Source organism: Manihot esculenta, chromosome 5 (genome assembly GCF_001659605.2).
Source record: "Manihot esculenta cultivar AM560-2 chromosome 5, M.esculenta_v8, whole genome shotgun sequence".
NCBI classification, from domain to species: domain Eukaryota; kingdom Viridiplantae; phylum Streptophyta; class Magnoliopsida; order Malpighiales; family Euphorbiaceae; genus Manihot; species Manihot esculenta.
In genome coordinates this window covers 10,892,510-10,909,419 of record NC_035165.2, presented here as the reverse complement: position 1 = coordinate 10,909,419, position 16,910 = coordinate 10,892,510, and the positions used below count along the sequence as shown (strand labels likewise).

At 38.5% G+C, this 16,910-nt stretch overlaps 2 non-coding genes across 2 annotated transcripts; both read left to right on the top strand.

Moving 5' to 3' along the window:
- The first annotated feature begins 13,912 nt into the window (after positions 1-13,912).
- Positions 13,913-13,986, top strand: TRNAN-GUU. Its single transcript has one exon. It is a non-coding gene; the product is annotated as a tRNA-Asn (tRNA).
- A 382-nt stretch (positions 13,987-14,368) lies between these two features.
- Positions 14,369-14,442, top strand: TRNAN-GUU. Its single transcript has one exon. It is a non-coding gene; the product is annotated as a tRNA-Asn (tRNA).
- Positions 14,443-16,910: the final 2,468 nt, after the last annotated feature.

Genomic DNA, 16,910 nt, shown 5'->3' with positions numbered 1-16,910 from the left:
CACCATATGATGTGTAGCCCTTGAGGCTTTGATGAAATCCCACAGAGGGATTAATGTTTATGTATATGATGAATATAGTGCATGCACAGGTTGAGTTTGGTGAATGAAGAAAAAGAAAAGTTTTTAATTCTTGTGAATGTTTGTTGATCATATATGGGATTAAACAGGTAAGCAGGATGTATGTAGGCTTGCTACGGGTTCCGGCGGCCTTAAGCCGACCTGAATCCTAGCGCCGGTAGCGGTCCGGTTTTCCGGGGCGTTACAGAGTGGTATCAGAGCCCTAGGTTCATATGGTCGGACCTAGAGTGTCGGGCTCATAGATGTTATAGAAGGTCAAGCACAATAGGAAAAGTCATGTCCACTAGGATAGGATGAGGAGTCCTGTCTTGTATGATTGTATGATATACCATGATGATATGCTATGAGTGTAATGTAGCTGTGAGGTTCATGTTTGCCGACATGAACCATTTAATGCTAATGTTTATGTGATGTTTACTGTTTCTCAGAAAACAGGATGAGAGGAACCCGTCGATCTGCACGATTGACTGGAATACCACCTCAGGACGAGGGCACTGATGCTCGTCCTTCAACATTGCCTAGGGCAATGTCAAGTAGGTCCAACAGGGACCGAGCAGTGAGAGACCCTAGAAGGTCTTTAGATCTGGGAAGAAGCAGATCAGTCAGAGGAACAGTGCAGGGAGGTATGTCAGAGGATATGGGGGATCAGATGGATGTTGATCAAAGGAGGGATGGCAGTTTGGGCGTCAGTATGTCAGAAGAGGGTATGGGAGAATCCCACGGAGGCACTCAGGCCTCGGGATTTGTTCAGCCACCTCACTATCCGCCCTACACCCAAAATCCCGGGTATTCGATGGGAGGTACATCGGATTACCCTAGTTTTAACCCTTATTCCACACAGATGCCATACCCACCATACTACCCACCATATCCACAGTACCCAATGTACCCACCTCCACCATACTGTCCAAATCCAGCAAACCCCACTCCGGGGGATGCTGTACCTCCTCCACCGCCAGCACCTACCGTCCCAGATACCCAGATACCTCAACCTAGCTCATCTGGGGGAAGTAAAGCTAAAATGACAGATTACATGAAGTTGGGTGCTCCCCAGTTTGAGTCAGGTGATGACCCGTTTGTATATTTGGAGAAGGTCAAGATGATCACAGAGGAAATTGGAGCTGATGACAGTAGAGCCATTCAGATGGCTGGTTTCACTTTGAAATGCAAAAAAGCCCGTGAGTGGTTCAAAAACTATGTGAAGCCGAGGGTGGATAGCCTATCGTGGGAGGAGTTCGCTAATGAATTTGCAGGATGGGCTTTCCCTGATAGTTCAAGGGAATTGAAGATGATAGAATTCGAGCAGTTGAGGCAAACCGATGACATGAGTGTAGATGAGTATACTGACAGGTTTATGGAGTTGCTGCCTTTTGCTGGGCAAGACCTTAGCACAGACCAGAAGAAGTCGAGGAGGTATATCATGAAGCTCCATCCCAGGTATTCCTCCTTGGTACAGTCAGCAGATAGAGAGAGTTTTCACGCCATAGTGGATATGGCTAGGAGAATGGAGGCTAGTGCCATCGTTCAGGGGACAGTCAAACAGACAGTGGCACAAGCTTCTGGTTCTAAAACTCCGGGTGGGGGAAGGTTAGATCCCTCTACCTTGAGTGCAGCAGCTTCAGGCAGTAAGAGATGGGGTAAGCCCAAGGGTAAGAAGAATAAGTTCTGGAACAAGGTCAAGTCTAGTCTGGGATTTGGCAGTGGTTCTAGTTCTGGGGCGGATAATGCAGCTTGTGCGAGATGTGGTAGGCCACACAGGGGTTTATGCCGGTATGGGACGACGACCTGCTACAGATGTGGGCAAGAGGGGCATATGTCATGGCAATGTCCTAAAGCAGTTCCTATGGCACAGACACATCAGACAGCTTCAGGAAGTGTGGCACAGCCAGTAGCTCCAGCTGCTACACAGGCCAGTGGCAGAGGCAGAGGGAGAGGGTCAGCTTCTTCTTCAGCAGGATTCAGAGGTGAAGGTCCATCGGCTCCAGCCAGGATCTTCACCATGACGCAGCAGGAGGCTAACACATCCAACACCGTGGTGTCAGGTAATCTCATCATTGGGTGTTCTGATGTGTATGCATTAATGGACCCGGGTGCATCTCACTCTTTTATCGCACCGAGAGCCGTTCAGAGGTTAGGGTTGATGGTCTCTGGGTTAGAGTGTCCCCTATGGGTCAGTGGACCCAAGTGTGACCCGTCAGTTGCAGAGTCAGTCTGCCAGTGTAGTCCAGTTTTCATAGAGGGAAGATGCCTTTCCGCCGACCTTGTGGTTCTAGATTTGACAGATTTTGACGTCATTCTAGGGATGGATTGGTTATCGACCCATGGTGCTACCTTGGACTGTAGAGACAAGGTAGTCAGATTCAGAGATCAGGATGGGTCAGAGGTCGTCTTCAGAGGAGACAAGAGGGGTACACCTAGAGGACTGATATCAGCTCTTCAGGCTCGTAGGTTGCTTAGGAGGGGATGTCAGGGGTTTTTGGCTCATGTGAGGAAACTAGACAGTCAGGTTAGAGAGCCCGCCTCAGTGCCAGTGGTCAGAGAATTCTTAGATGTTTTCCCAAACGAGCTTCCAGGACTACCACCTGCAAGGGAGATAGAGTTTGAAATAGAGCTGATGCCTGGAATTAGGCCTATCTCTATCCCTCCCTACAGGATGGCACCAGCTGAGATGAAAGAGTTGAAGGAACAGTTGCAAGAACTGGTGGACAAGGGTTTCATCCGACCGAGTACCTCACCTTGGGGTGCTCCAGTACTTTTTGTGAAGAAAAAGGATGGATCCCTCAGGCTTTGTATCGACTACAGGCAGTTGAACAAAGTCACCATCAAGAATAAGTACCCATTGCCAAGGATCGACGATCTATTCGACCAGCTAGCAGGAGCGGGTTGTTTCTCCAAAATAGATCTGAGATCCGGGTACCATCAGTTGAGAATCAGAGAGGAGGACGTGCCAAAGACGGCCTTCAGGACCAGATATGGGCACTATGAGTTCCTTGTAATGCCGTTTGGGTTAACCAACGCCCCTGCAGCATTCATGGACCTCATGAACAGAATATTCAGACCATACCTGGATCACTTCGTTATTGTCTTCATAGATGATATCCTAGTGTATTCCAGGAATGCAGAGGAGCATGCCCATCATCTGAGGATAGTTTTGCAGACCTTGAGGGAACATGGCTTGTATGCCAAGTTCTCCAAGTGTGAGTTCTGGTTAAGGAGCATATCATTCTTGGGGCATATAGTGTCAGAGAATGGGATGGAAGTGGACCCCAAGAAGGTTGAAGCTGTGACTAACTGGCCAAGACCCACCTCAGTGACAGAGATCAGAAGTTTCTTGGGTTTGGCTGGTTATTACAGGAGGTTCGTACAGGACTTCTCCAAAATTGCAGCTCCTTTAACCAGATTGACCAGAAAGAATCAGAGGTTCGAGTGGACCGATCGATGTGAAGAAAGCTTTGAGGAGCTCAAGAAGAGGTTGACTTCAGCACCAGTGTTAGCTCTGCCAACTAGCAATGAGGACTTCACAGTGTTCTGTGATGCATCCAGAGTAGGCTTGGGTTGTGTGTTGATGCAGAATGGTAGGGTGATCGCTTATGCTTCTAGACAGCTAAAGAGGCATGAGATGAATTACCCCACACACGATCTGGAGATGGCAGCGGTTATCTTTGCCCTCAAGATGTGGAGGCATTACCTCTATGGGGTAAAATGTGAGATCTTCACAGATCATAAGAGCCTGCAGCACATCTTGAGTCAGAGAGATTTGAACTTGAGGCAGAGGAGATGGGTAGAACTGCTCAGTGACTATGATTGTAAGATACAGTACCATCCGGGTAAGGCTAATGTAGTAGCTGATGCCTTAAGCCGGAAATCACTTGGCAGTCTATCCCACATCACTGTAATACCCGGCTAGACTCCGGTATCGGAATTCCTACCGTCCGGTGGAATCTCGGATGTCGGAAACCTCTAGAAGGGTAAAACCATGTTTTATGAAATGTTTTTAATGTATTTTACGTTTTAAACAAAAAGGAAATTGAGTTTTTGAATGAAAAAGACCAAAGGAGGCTTTGCCAGGTTCGGCCGCCGAAAGTGAGGTTCGGCCGCCGAACATGGTGGGGTTTTGGGAGCGCTTTAGGCCTCCGAAAGCCTTGTTTGAAAGACTCAAGGTTCGGCCGCCGAACCTCATGTTCGGCCGCCGAACATGCATGAGATGTGGGGGCACGTTAGGCCGCCGAAAGGTGACAGAACCTGCCCTATAAGAGACCCCGTGACCGAAACAGGCGAGGTTTTCTCTCCCATTTCGGCCGACGGTAAGCTTTAGCCCTCCTATGATCATTTTAAGTGTTTTCCCTCAAATCCTTTAGATCTTAACAAGTTACATCTTGTTTTTGAAGAGTTTTAAAGTTTAAGCAAGTTTTGGAGCTTTGAGGTTCAAGAACTCGAATCTCCCCATCTTCGAGCTAGGATCGTTTCTCTCTCGATCTTCAAGAGGTAAGAGCCGATCTCTAGTTCTATATGTGTTTTAAGTAAGTTTTATGCAAGTTTTTGGGGTAGAAATGCATGAGTAGGCTTGATGAGTTTTTATGAAAAATCCATGGTTTAATGTGTGTTTATGTGCAATGTGGCTTGCTTGTGTGTTGTAGTTGGGGTTTAAGCTTGTTGGAGGCCCCTAGGAGTTTGTATGCTTGAGTATGATTGTTGTAGAATAGGTTTATGCATGATTGGTTGTGTAGGGGGTTGTTTTGGGCAAGAGGAACCAAGTTTCTGCCCTTTGGCAGAAACCAGGTTCGGCAGCCGAAGGTACTTTCGGCCGCCGAACCAGCGTGGGAGGCAGCTTTAGGCTGCCGAAGCCTGCCCCCGAAAGTTTGAGTTTCGGCTCTGTCCGAGACTTTCGGCCGCCGAAGGTGCCGCCGAACATGCATGAGTTTCGTCTCTGTCTGGGAGTTTCGGCCGCCGAAGGTGCCGCCGAACCTGCCTGACTTTCGGCTCTGGAGGGACTTCCGGCCGCCGAAGGTGCCGCCGAAAGTGCCCTTCCCAGCCTTTTCTTGCATGTTTTCTAGGGATGTTTTGAGGTGTTTTTAGGAAGTTTTTGGGGGTATGTTTAGAGTTATGTTCTTGTTGTTTGGTGCCTCATTTGAGTCCACCTGTGTAGGTTCGGACCCGAGGACCCGAGACCCCCGGTTGTGAGATAGTCTTTCAGAGTCCGTCGTTAAAGCTTCGGTCACCAGGTGAGTGGGATTATTCCCTAAGTTTTTAAGTAATGAATGAATGAACAAATGAATGAATCTGATAGCATACTCATGCATCATTAATGCCATGTGATGTTCAGGATGTTTGCATTAGAAATTCACGAATATGTTGCATTGCATAATTTGATGTTGATGTGGATGGTTATTGGGTGATCCATAGTCCTCTAATGTTATGTTATGATGATATGTTATGGAAGACCAGTGAGGCCCATTCTACGCCCCTGGCACTATGTAAGAGAAAGACCAGCGAGGCCCATTCTACGCCCCTGGCACTTTGGAATGTTATGATATGTATGTTATGTAAGAGAAAGACCAGCGAGGCCCATTCTACGCCCCTGGCACTTGGAGATGTGAGGACTAATGGTGACAATACCATCCTTTATGTGATTAAATGTGATGTGTTGCATTTCATGAAAGCATGTGAAGTAAAAGTTAAGTTATTCAATGTTAATAATAAAATGAATAATAATATACCTAAAAAGTGTGGAACTAAATCAAATGATAATAATAATAAAATTAAGAATAAAATACCTAAAAAGGGAGGAATTAATATCATGTTTTTACTTTTTACTCACTGGGCTTTTTAGCTCACCCCTCTCCCCTAACCCCAGTCTTGCAGGTACTGTGTAGATAGAGAAGTCAGCAAGAGTAAGAGAAGTCTCTGTAATAGCATAGAAGTGGACATGGTTTATTCATAATGTAAAAGTATGTTATGTAATGTAATGTAAGTTATATAGTGTGCTTGACTAGAGTCTGTTGTAATCCCTTGAATACATGAGATAAATGTTTTATGATGTTTATGTAACCCAAGCCTGATATATGTTATGTACCCCATTGGAGTATTTGTTGAGAACTCCAATGAGGGGTTTATGTTATGGTTATGCTTGCACAGGCTAGGCTGGGTAAAGAAATGTTTAAATGAAAGAAAAGTTTTAATTTTTATGTATGGGATTGAACAGGTTCACAGGATGTATGTTTGGCTTGCTACGGGTTCCGGCGGCCTTAAGCCGACCTGAATCCTAGCGCCGGTAGCGGTCCGGTTTCCGGGTCGTTACAATCACGGCAGAGAGGAGACCGGTGGTGAAGGAATTTTATAAACTCATTGAGGAGGGTCTACAGATGGAGTTGTCTGGTACAGGTGCTTTGATTGCACAGATGAAAGTAACCCCCGTGTTTCTGGAGCAGGTGGCTCAGAAACAGCACGAGGACCCAGAGTTAGTGAAGATTGCCAGGACTGTTCAGTCAGGCAAAGATAGTGAGTTCAGATTCGATGATAAGGGGATCCTCCGCTATGGGAACAGACTATGTGTACCAGATGACATCGGGCTTAAAGGAGACATTATGAGAGAGGCTCATAATGCAAGATACAGCATTCACCCTGGAGCCACCAAGATGTATCAAGATCTGAAGAGGGTGTATTGGTGGCCAGCTATGAAGAGGGAAGTGGCACAATTCGTGTCAGCCTGCGAAATATGTCAGAGGGTGAAGCTGGAACATCAGAAACCGGCTGGAATGCTTAACCCGCTACCTATTCCAGAATGGAAATGGGAGAACATAGCTATGGACTTTGTAGTGGGGTTACCGGCAACATCCAACAGACTAGACTCCATATGGGTGATTGTGGACAGACTCACCAAATCTGCTCACTTCATTCCAGTTAGGAGCAACTACTCTGTGGATAAGTTAGCGCAGGTTTATGTGGATGAAGTCGTCAGACTACATGGGGTCCCGGTATCTATAGTGTCAGATAGAGGGCCCCAGTTCACCTCCAGGTTTTGGCGGAGTCTGCAGAGTGCTATGGGTACCAGGTTAGATTTCAGTACTGCCTTCCACCCCCAGACTGATGGACAGTCAGAGAGGACCATCCAGACCATAGAAGATATGCTCAGAATGTGTGTGCTAGATTTTGGCGGTTCTTGGAAGCAACATCTACCTTTGGTGGAGTTTGCCTACAATAACAGCTATCATGCTAGCATAGGGATGGCTCCATATGAAGCTTTATATGGGAGGAAGTGCAGGTCACCCGTTTGTTGGGAAGAGGTTGGAGAGAGGTCCTTAGCAGGGCCTGAGCTTGTAGAGATCACCAGCAGGGTGGTGCCCATGATCAGAGAAAGGATAAAGACAGCCACCAGCAGGCAGAAAAGTTATGCAGACATCCGCAGGAAACAGGTAGAGTTTCAGGAGGGGGATCTAGTATTGCTCAAGGTGTCTCCAATGAAAGGGGTGGTTCGGTTTGGTAAGAAGGGTAAGCTAGCTCCACGGTACATCGGACCCTTTGAGGTCTTGCAAAAAGTTGGGAATGTATCGTACAAGCTGGACTTGCCTGCTTCTATGGAGAGAATCCATCCGGTTTTCCATGTTTCCATGTTGAGGAAGTTCGTGTCAGATCCAGGCAAGGTTCTTAGCGAGCCTGATGTGGAGATCCAAGAGGATCTCACTTATGTTGAACAGCCAGTGCGGATTCTTGACACTCAGATCAGAAAGTTGAGGAACAAGGAAATCCCGATGGTGAAAGTCCTTTGGAACCACCACAAGTTGGAAGAATGCACTTGGGAGACCCGGGAGTCCATGCTCCAGCAGTACCCCCACCTCTTCTAAGGTTAGTTGAGATGTGTTCCATGTGCAATATGTGTGTATGTTATGTTTGTTTCGCTATGCATGTATTAGTTGAGGAACATTCGGGGACGAATGTTCTTAAGGGGGGGAGAATGTAATACCCGGCTAGACTCCGGTATCGGAATTCCTACCGTCCGGTGGAATTTGGGTGTCGGAAACCTCTAGAAGGGTAAAAGCATGTTTTTATAAAATGTTTTCATGTATTTTAATGTGTTAAGTATGATTTTAAATAAGTTTTTGCATGAAAATTCTTTAAGGAAAAACTCAGGTTCGGCCGCCGAAACTCACTTTCGGCCGCCGAACATGCATGGACTTTGGGAGGCACGTTAGGCCCCCGAAAGTCTAAGTGAGGGAAGTGCAGGTTCGGCCGCCGAACCTTATGTTCGGCCGCCGAACATTGCATGGATGCGGAGGCACATTCGGCCCCCGAACGTGGCCTGGCCAGCCACTATAAAAGGGTCCCCTTGGTCCGCACGGGCGAGCTTTTTCTCTCCCATTGTCGGCCAAGGTGAGTCTCCACCGTTCCTCCCTCGATCTTGAGTGTTTCCTCTAGATCTTTCATGGTTTTAACAAGTTTATAACTTTGTTTTGAAGATTTGTGAGCTTTGAGCAAGTTTTGAGTGCTTGGAGGATCAAAGAGCTTAATCTCTCCATCTCCAAGCTAGGATCGCTTTCCTCTCGTTTCTTCAAGAGGTAAGGGTCGATCTTGAACCCTTTTTATGTTTTAAACAAGTTTTAAGTAAGATCTATGGGTAGAAATGCATGTTAGGACATATGTTGAGTTTATGGGTTTTAATGATGTTTGAGCAATGTAGCTTGATTGTGTGTGAATGAAGTGTTGTAGATGGGGTATATGCATGTTTGAGACCCCTAGGAACTTGTATGTGTGTTTTGGTTGAGAAATATGCATGATTTATGGTTTTGGAGGCAGGAGGTTCATTTGAACCAAGTTTCTGCCGTCTGGCAGAAACCAGGTTCGGCAGCCGAAGGGAGTTTCGGCCGCCGAACCCCTCTTGTGAAGGCAGCTTTCGGCTGCCGAAGGTGCCCCCGATAAGAGACTTTCGTCTCTGTCTGGCACTTTCGGCCGCCGAAGGTGCCGCCGAACCTAGCTGAGTTTCGTCTCTGTCCAGGACTTTCGGCCGCCGAAGGTGCCGCCGAAGGTGCCCTGTTCAGCCATTTCATGCATATTTTCTGTGATGTTTTCATGATGTTTTAGGGGGTTTTTTTTTTGGGGGATATATTAGAGTTATGTTTATATATGTTTGGTCCCTCATTGGAGTCCACCTGTGTAGGTTCGGACCCGAGGAACCGAGGACCCCAGCAGTGAGTGAGCTGCTTCAGTGTCTGGTCAGAGCTAGCCAGAGGTGAGTGGAAACAAGCTTAATGTTTTAAATCAAGTAACTAAATGTTTGAGCATGCTTCACGCATCATGATGATATGTAATAGGCTGATTGCATTAGTTCACGAATATGTTGCATTGCATTTTCCTTTGTGGTTGTGGGTGAATGCTGTATGATCCAATTAGTCCACGAGACTTTATATATGATATGACAGGAAGACCAGGACCCCATGCTACGGCCTGGCACGAGACTTTATATATGATATGACAGGAAGACCAGGACCCCATGCTACGGCCTGGCACGAGGCTTAATACATGATATGACAGGAAGACCAGGACCCCATGCTACGGCCTGGCACGAGACTTTATGTATGTTATGACAGGAAGACCAGGACCCCATGCTACGGCCTGGCACGAGACTATGTTGGGACTAATTGGTGACAGGTTCACCCTTGATGTGAATTGTCTGTGATATGATGCATTTCATGAAAGCATGAATTTTAATATAATGTTTTTAGTTTCTGCTCACTGGGCTTTTAGCTCACCCCTCTCCCCTAACCCCCAGGTTTGCAGGTGCGGGATTGATAGAGAAGAAAAGAAGAGAAAAGTCACATGTTTGTAATAGCTAGAGTATGTGGACATGACAAATGATAAGAATGTAATGTAATTATGTTATTGAGGATAGTATTGAGGATAGAATGTGCTTGACCATAGTATGTGTTAATCCCTTGGTATGTATATGATCTTATGTTACAATGTTTATGTAAACCAACTCACCATATGATGTGTAGCCCTTGAGGCTTTGATGAAATCCCACAGAGGGATTAATGTTTATGTATATGATGAATATAGTGCATGCACAGGTTGAGTTTGGTGAATGAAGAAAAAGAAAAGTTTTTAATTCTTGTGAATGTTTGTTGATCATATATGGGATTAAACAGGTAAGCAGGATGTATGTAGGCTTGCTACGGGTTCCGGCGGCCTTAAGCCGACCTGAATCCTAGCGCCGGTAGCGGTCCGGTTTTCCGGGGCGTTACACATGACATTCCCTTATGATATCCTTGCGCAAGCTACCCCAATTCAAAACATAAAAACATTTGGAATCAGTCTTCAATAGTACCCCATCCACGAAACACTTTCATACTCTACCAATATGTGCCCTATCCAGTAGCTCATGCGATTGCTTATCATACCTCATGCTCTCTTTGATTCACTCCGCCAGCGGTAATATGAGTATACTTGTAGCTGCTAGCTCCACTTTCCTCAAAAAGCATCAACCACAAGGTTGGGACGACCAAGCTTATGCTTCATAGTAAAATCAAACTCTCCTAAAAAAGCTTGTTACCGAGCTTGCTTTGGAGTCAGCTTCTTTTGAGTAAGAAAATAACTTGTGGTAATATTTTTCATCCTCACCACGAACTTTGACCCCAAAAGATAGTGTCTCCAAGTCCTCAAGCAATGCACCAAAATCGTTATCTCCTTTTCCTGCACCGTGTAGCGCCTTTCGATGTCTTTGAGCTTTCAGCTTTCATAAGCAACTCGGTGGCCTTCTTGCATCAATACACGACCAATGAAAAAATTAAAGGCATTAGACTGAACCTCAAATGTCTAGGAAAAATGGGGCAAGGCAACCACTGGCTCTTCTGTTATAGCTTGCTTTAAAGGCTTTTTAACACCTCCCAGCCCAATTCCATTTATTATTCTTCTTCAACAAATTTGTCAAAGGAATGAAAATGAAAGAGTAGCCTTTAATCAATCTCCGATAATAGTTATCCAAGCCAAGAAAAAATCGCAACTCTGTCACTTTCTTTGGAGGCTCCCACTCATTAATAGCTTTAATCTTGGTACCATCCATTATTACTTTGCCTTCTCCCACAATATAGCCGAGGAAGGGTACCTCCCTTTGTGCAAAGAGGCACTTTTATTTCTTCACATAAAGCTCATTCTCCTTTAATACTTTAATGTCCTGCTTCAAGTGCTCAACATGCTCTTGCAAAGTATTGCTATATATCGCAATATCATCAAGGTAAACTACCATAAACTTATCAAGAAAAAAATAGAGCACTTTATTCATAAGATTTAAAATGTAGTAGGTGCATTAGTAAGTCTAAATGGCATCACAAGAAATTCATAAGAGCCATATCTCGTCACACATGCCATTTTGTGCTCATCCCCCTCGGCTATTCGAACTTGCCAATATTTGTACTACATGGGATAGGATATTGTTTCTTCACTACAATTTTATTCAAAGCTTAATTATTATGTGCTGGAATAGCTCAATTGGTTAGAGCGTGTGGCCCTTAACCACAAGGTTAGGAGGTTCAAGCGCTCTTTCTAGAGCATTATGTGTGAATTTCTTTTTGTTTATTTTTCCTTTTATTCAGATCATCAATCTATTTTATAGTGTTACACTCATTTATAAAGCTTCAAGCCCTCCGTGTGAATTTGTTTTTGTTTATTTTTCCTTTCATTCAGATCATTAATCTATTCTATAGTGTTACACTCATTTATAAAGCTTCAAGCCCTCCTTCTAGCGCGTTATTTGTGAATTTCTTTTTGTTTATTTTTCCTTTCATTCAGATCGTCAATCTATTTTATAGTGTTACACTCATTTATAAAACTTGGAAAAAGAAAGCTAGCCCCAAATAGAGTGAAAAAATATATATGTATCTATAAGTGTTGTAAGAGAGTCTGTAAAATGCAATGACAGATATAATATTTATTCTTAAAGTATAATTATTATTATTATTTTATTATTAAAAAATAGGGGACTAAATTAAATTTATGTTCAATCCACTTTCATTTAAAAATTAAAATTTTAAAGGCGATAATCCTTACTTACCCCTTAAGCCCGTTAGTGAACAATATATTATCTTTGAGTATATTTATTCTAATTTTTTTTTGTTATCTCCCATCTAATAACATTACATAAATTTATGTTAATATTTGCTTAAAATTTTACTGTCCATTAAGTTAATTAAGATGAAAATATTCAAGAACTTAGAAATTCCATAAAATAACATGAGAAAGCTGAAGATGTTCACCTCCGTTAAGGAAAGGAGAAAACAAAATAGTCCCACAAAAATCTATCAATCTAGAAGAATTATTTTTATTAACTCGGAAGATAATTGAAAAATCAAAGAAAAGAAGGGTAAAGAGCCATTGCTGGCTAAAGAAATGCCAATTGATCTTTTTTTTTTTTTTTTAAAGCAAAACTACTGATTGTATTAATAAAATTTCATCAAACAAAGAGTGATATCATCTCAAACAGAAAGACGATTATACCTAATAAATTCTCTAGCCAAAGTATGATCAGCTAGAGTAGCATTACGACGAATCCATCTAACAAAAATATCAGTTCTAGAGTCTAACAAAGATTTACAATCATTCAAAATCAAACCCCTCCATAAGATAATTTGGCAAAAATGCTCCTCAAGTGCCTATCTAAACCCCTGCATAAGATAATTTGGCAAAGATGCTCCTCCTTCTTTCTCACCTCTCAAGCATAAATCATTAAAGTCTCCTAAACAAAGCAACGAAAGAGAGCTTCTACGAGATAAAGCTCGAATAAGGTTCCAAGACTGACGTCGTTATTGCGATTCCGGAAACCCATGATAACCAGTAAACCTTCATTGAACATTACCTTCTAAAACAACCGAATCAATAAAATTTGAAGAAAAGTCAACCACAGAAACAGACACATGACTCTTCCACATTAACGAAAAGTCTCATCCCAATCCTTGTCTATTGACTGAGAAACAACCATTAAAATGTAAAAAATTACGAAAAAATTTCATACGAAAACTAAGATTTTTTGTTTCCATCAAAAATAAAATGTCTAGCTTGTAACTAGTAATCAAATCCTTCAATGCATTAACTGTTCGAGGATTGCCGAGTCCTCGACAGTTCCAACATAGGATGATAATTGCTTTCGGCTATCCCGACCTTTGACGGGATGAGCCGCTTCACTGTTGTATGTGAGAAACATATTCTGCATATTCTGAAAATTGATTGGATTGTATGTGAGAACATTCTCATCATACAGAAATTATAAGTGATGATCGGAATATCTCTGGAGCTCTTAATAGGGACAACAACGTCTTTTTCTTCATCGATAGTCAATTGACGCAGATCGTCTTTTATGAAAAAGAGAAAAGAAGAAATTAAGTTTAAGGAAAAGGAAAAAGCGAGAGTATCGAGTCACAAAGAGACCATAGAGGGAAACTTACGTTGAAAGTAAAGGCCAATTGACCTTAAAAATCAATTTGAAGAGGAAGGACATAAGAAAAATGGAAGTAATATATTTTTAAGGTTAAATTAAATTGTTATCAATTATTTAAATTTTTATAAAATTTACTAATTGATTTTTGTTTACTCAATTGAAATATTTTTATATTTTATAAAATCTAACTCTTTTTCTTTTAGTTAAAAAAATTAAAATTTATTAGTAGTCTTGAATTATTTATATTATTTAGTGTTTATAATTTTAATTTTATATATTATTTAGTATTAATTTAAATATTAAAGTATTTAATTTTATATAATACATAGATATTATAATTGAAAACCCAACTTCTCAATCCTGCATCACCAAGAAAATGGGTTTTAATTTCAATTGAGCAGCCGATCAACCTGTGCTGGAATAGCTCAGTTGGTTAGAGCGTGTGGCTGTTAACCACAAGGTCGGAGGTTCAAGCCCTCCTTCTAGCGTGTTGTGTGAATTTTCCCTTTTTTTCCTTATTTTTCCCTTCATCTGAACCTTTCATTCCTATGATCAAAGGACAAAAGTCATAAATAAAATGAAATTACAGATATAATATTAATTTTTATAGTAAAATTGTTATTATTTTATTATTATTAAAAAATTTGAGTTAAATTAAATTTATATTTTTTTATTCAAAAATTAAAATTTATAATGGAATCATTTTGAAATAAAAATTAATTAGTAAATTTTATAAAAAGTTAATGGTGTAATAATAATTCTTCGAAAGTTAAGTTCTTAAGGAGAGAGAAAGGCGCGTCATGATGGAAGCTGGGAAACCAGAGTTAACAATGCCAACTTAGATGTATAATGAATCATCGAATATCGTTCGCTGGAATAGCTCAGTTGGTTAGAGCGTGTGGCTGTTAACCACAAGGTCGGAGGTTCAAGCCCTCCTTCTAGCGTGTTGTGTGAATTTTTCCTTTTCTGTTTATCTTTCCCTACTATATTATTATTTTTTTTATTATTAAAAAAATGAGTTAAATTAAATTTATATTATTTTTATTTTTATTTAAAAATTAAAATTTTAAAAACGATAATGCTTGTTTACTCTTTAAGTCCATTAGTTGACTGTATATTAACTTCGACAATATTAATTTTAAAATTTTTTTATTATATTCCATCTGATAATATTATATAAATTTATGTTAATATTTATTTAAAATTTTATTATCCATTAAATAAATTAAGACGAGAATATTTAAGAAAATATATTAACTCTTCTTACTTAGAAATTTCATCAAAATAATAAGAGAGATTAAATAACAAGAAAAAGCTTGAGATGTTCACCTCCATTAAGAAAAGGAGAAAATAAAATAGTCCCACAAAAATCTATCAATCTAGAAGAACTATTTTTATTAACTCGAAAAATAATTGAAAAACCAAGAAAAAGAATGGCAATGGGCCATTGCCGGCTAAATAAAGGCCAATTGGCCTTAAAAGTCGTTTGCAGAGGAAGAGCATAGAGAAATGGAAGTAATATATTTTTAAGGTTAAATTAAATTATTATCATCAATTATTTAAATTTTTATAAAATTGACTAATTAATTTTTATTTTAAAATTACTCTAAATATTCTTATATTTTATAAAATTTAACACCTTTTTTAATTAGAAAAATTAAAAAATTATTTGTAGTCTTAAATTATTCATATTATTTAATTTTATAATATTAATTTATATATTATTTAATTTCTATAATTTTAAATTTAAATATTAAAGTTTTTAATTTTACAAAATATATTCATGTTATAATTGAATTGAAATAAAAATTAATTAGTAAATTTTATAAAAAATTAATGCTCTAATAATAATTCTCCGGAAGTTAAATTCTTAACGAGAGATAATCAATTGACTTATGTTTTTTTAGATCTTTCTTTTCGGGCCTATTTTATTTATGTGTGCCTAGTAGAGTTTAATGCAATAGTATTTGTAATTTATTAATTAATTTTTATAATATGAAATTTTTTTTAATTAATTTATTGATTTTAAAAATATATTAAATTATTTTTATTATTTTAAAAATTATATTAATTATTTTTTTTATTAATTTTAATTATAAAACACTGAAAAGAATTTAAAATATTCTCAGTTGGAGGGATTAATTAATTTATATTTTTATAAAATTAAAAAATTAATTAAAATTTTTTTTTCACAGTATAAGAATTAATAATAATTTAATATCTAAAATTAACAAAGAATTGATTAATAAATTTTTTAACATTTTACGAATATTTTAATATATTTTTTAAAATTTATAATTTTATAAAATTAATATATCAATTAATAAATTTTTTCATACTATAAAAATTAATAGTAAAATATTTAATGTTAAAATTAATAAAATGTTGATTAATAAATTTTTTTATATTTTAAAAATATTTTAATATATTTTTTAAAATTAACAAATTAATGATAAATTTTTCTATATTAAATTTTTCTATATTTTAAAAATTAAATAGTAAATTATTAAAAAAATTATTGCACTAACAATATTGGAAAAGACATCGAGAAAGAACAGTTTTATTTTATTGCATGTAATTAAATAGGAAAAAATAAAACATAGCTTAAAGAGATAGTTAGCAAAATGGTAATTTTGCAAGTGTTGGTGATGGCCAAATGACAAACTTTTAATCTTCACACATGAAATTCAGTGTCATCCCAGTTTAGCTTATAAAATGTATGAAATATTATTATTTTTATGCGTATCTCATTATAATTTGAGAAAATTATTATATAATTTCTATGATATAAAAAAATTTATTAGTTAGTCTCTTAATTTAAAAAAATATATTAAAAAATTTTTTAAAAATTTTTTTAATTTTTTTTATTAAATTTAGCGGTTAAATATTATAAAAAAATTTAAAATGATATTAATATAAAAATACTATTTAGTAAGCTTTTTAAAAAATTAAAAAATTAATTAATAAAATTTTTAAAATTATAAGATTAAATTATATAATATTTAATAGTTAAAATTAATAATGAAACTATTTTGTAAATATTAAAAATATTTTAATATATTTTTTAAAATTAAAAAATTAATTAAAATATCTTTTTATAGTAAAAACTAAATAATAATTTTTTCTTTTAATTTTATCTTCGATTCATACTCCAACTTCATCATGTATCACCTTCTATGTTCAAAAGCCAATTTGGAGCCCATAGTATCAAACGAAACAAAATAACATGAAATCCAAAATAAGGAAAACATCATTTTCTAAAATAAAGATGTGGCTTAGAAAAGATAAAAACATGCAGTTTGCAATTAAGAATTTTATAATAATTTAATTTAATAAATTTAATTTTTAAATTAAAAAATAAAATTTTTTAACTCAAAAAGTTTTATTTAAAAAACAATCACTTATAGTTTTT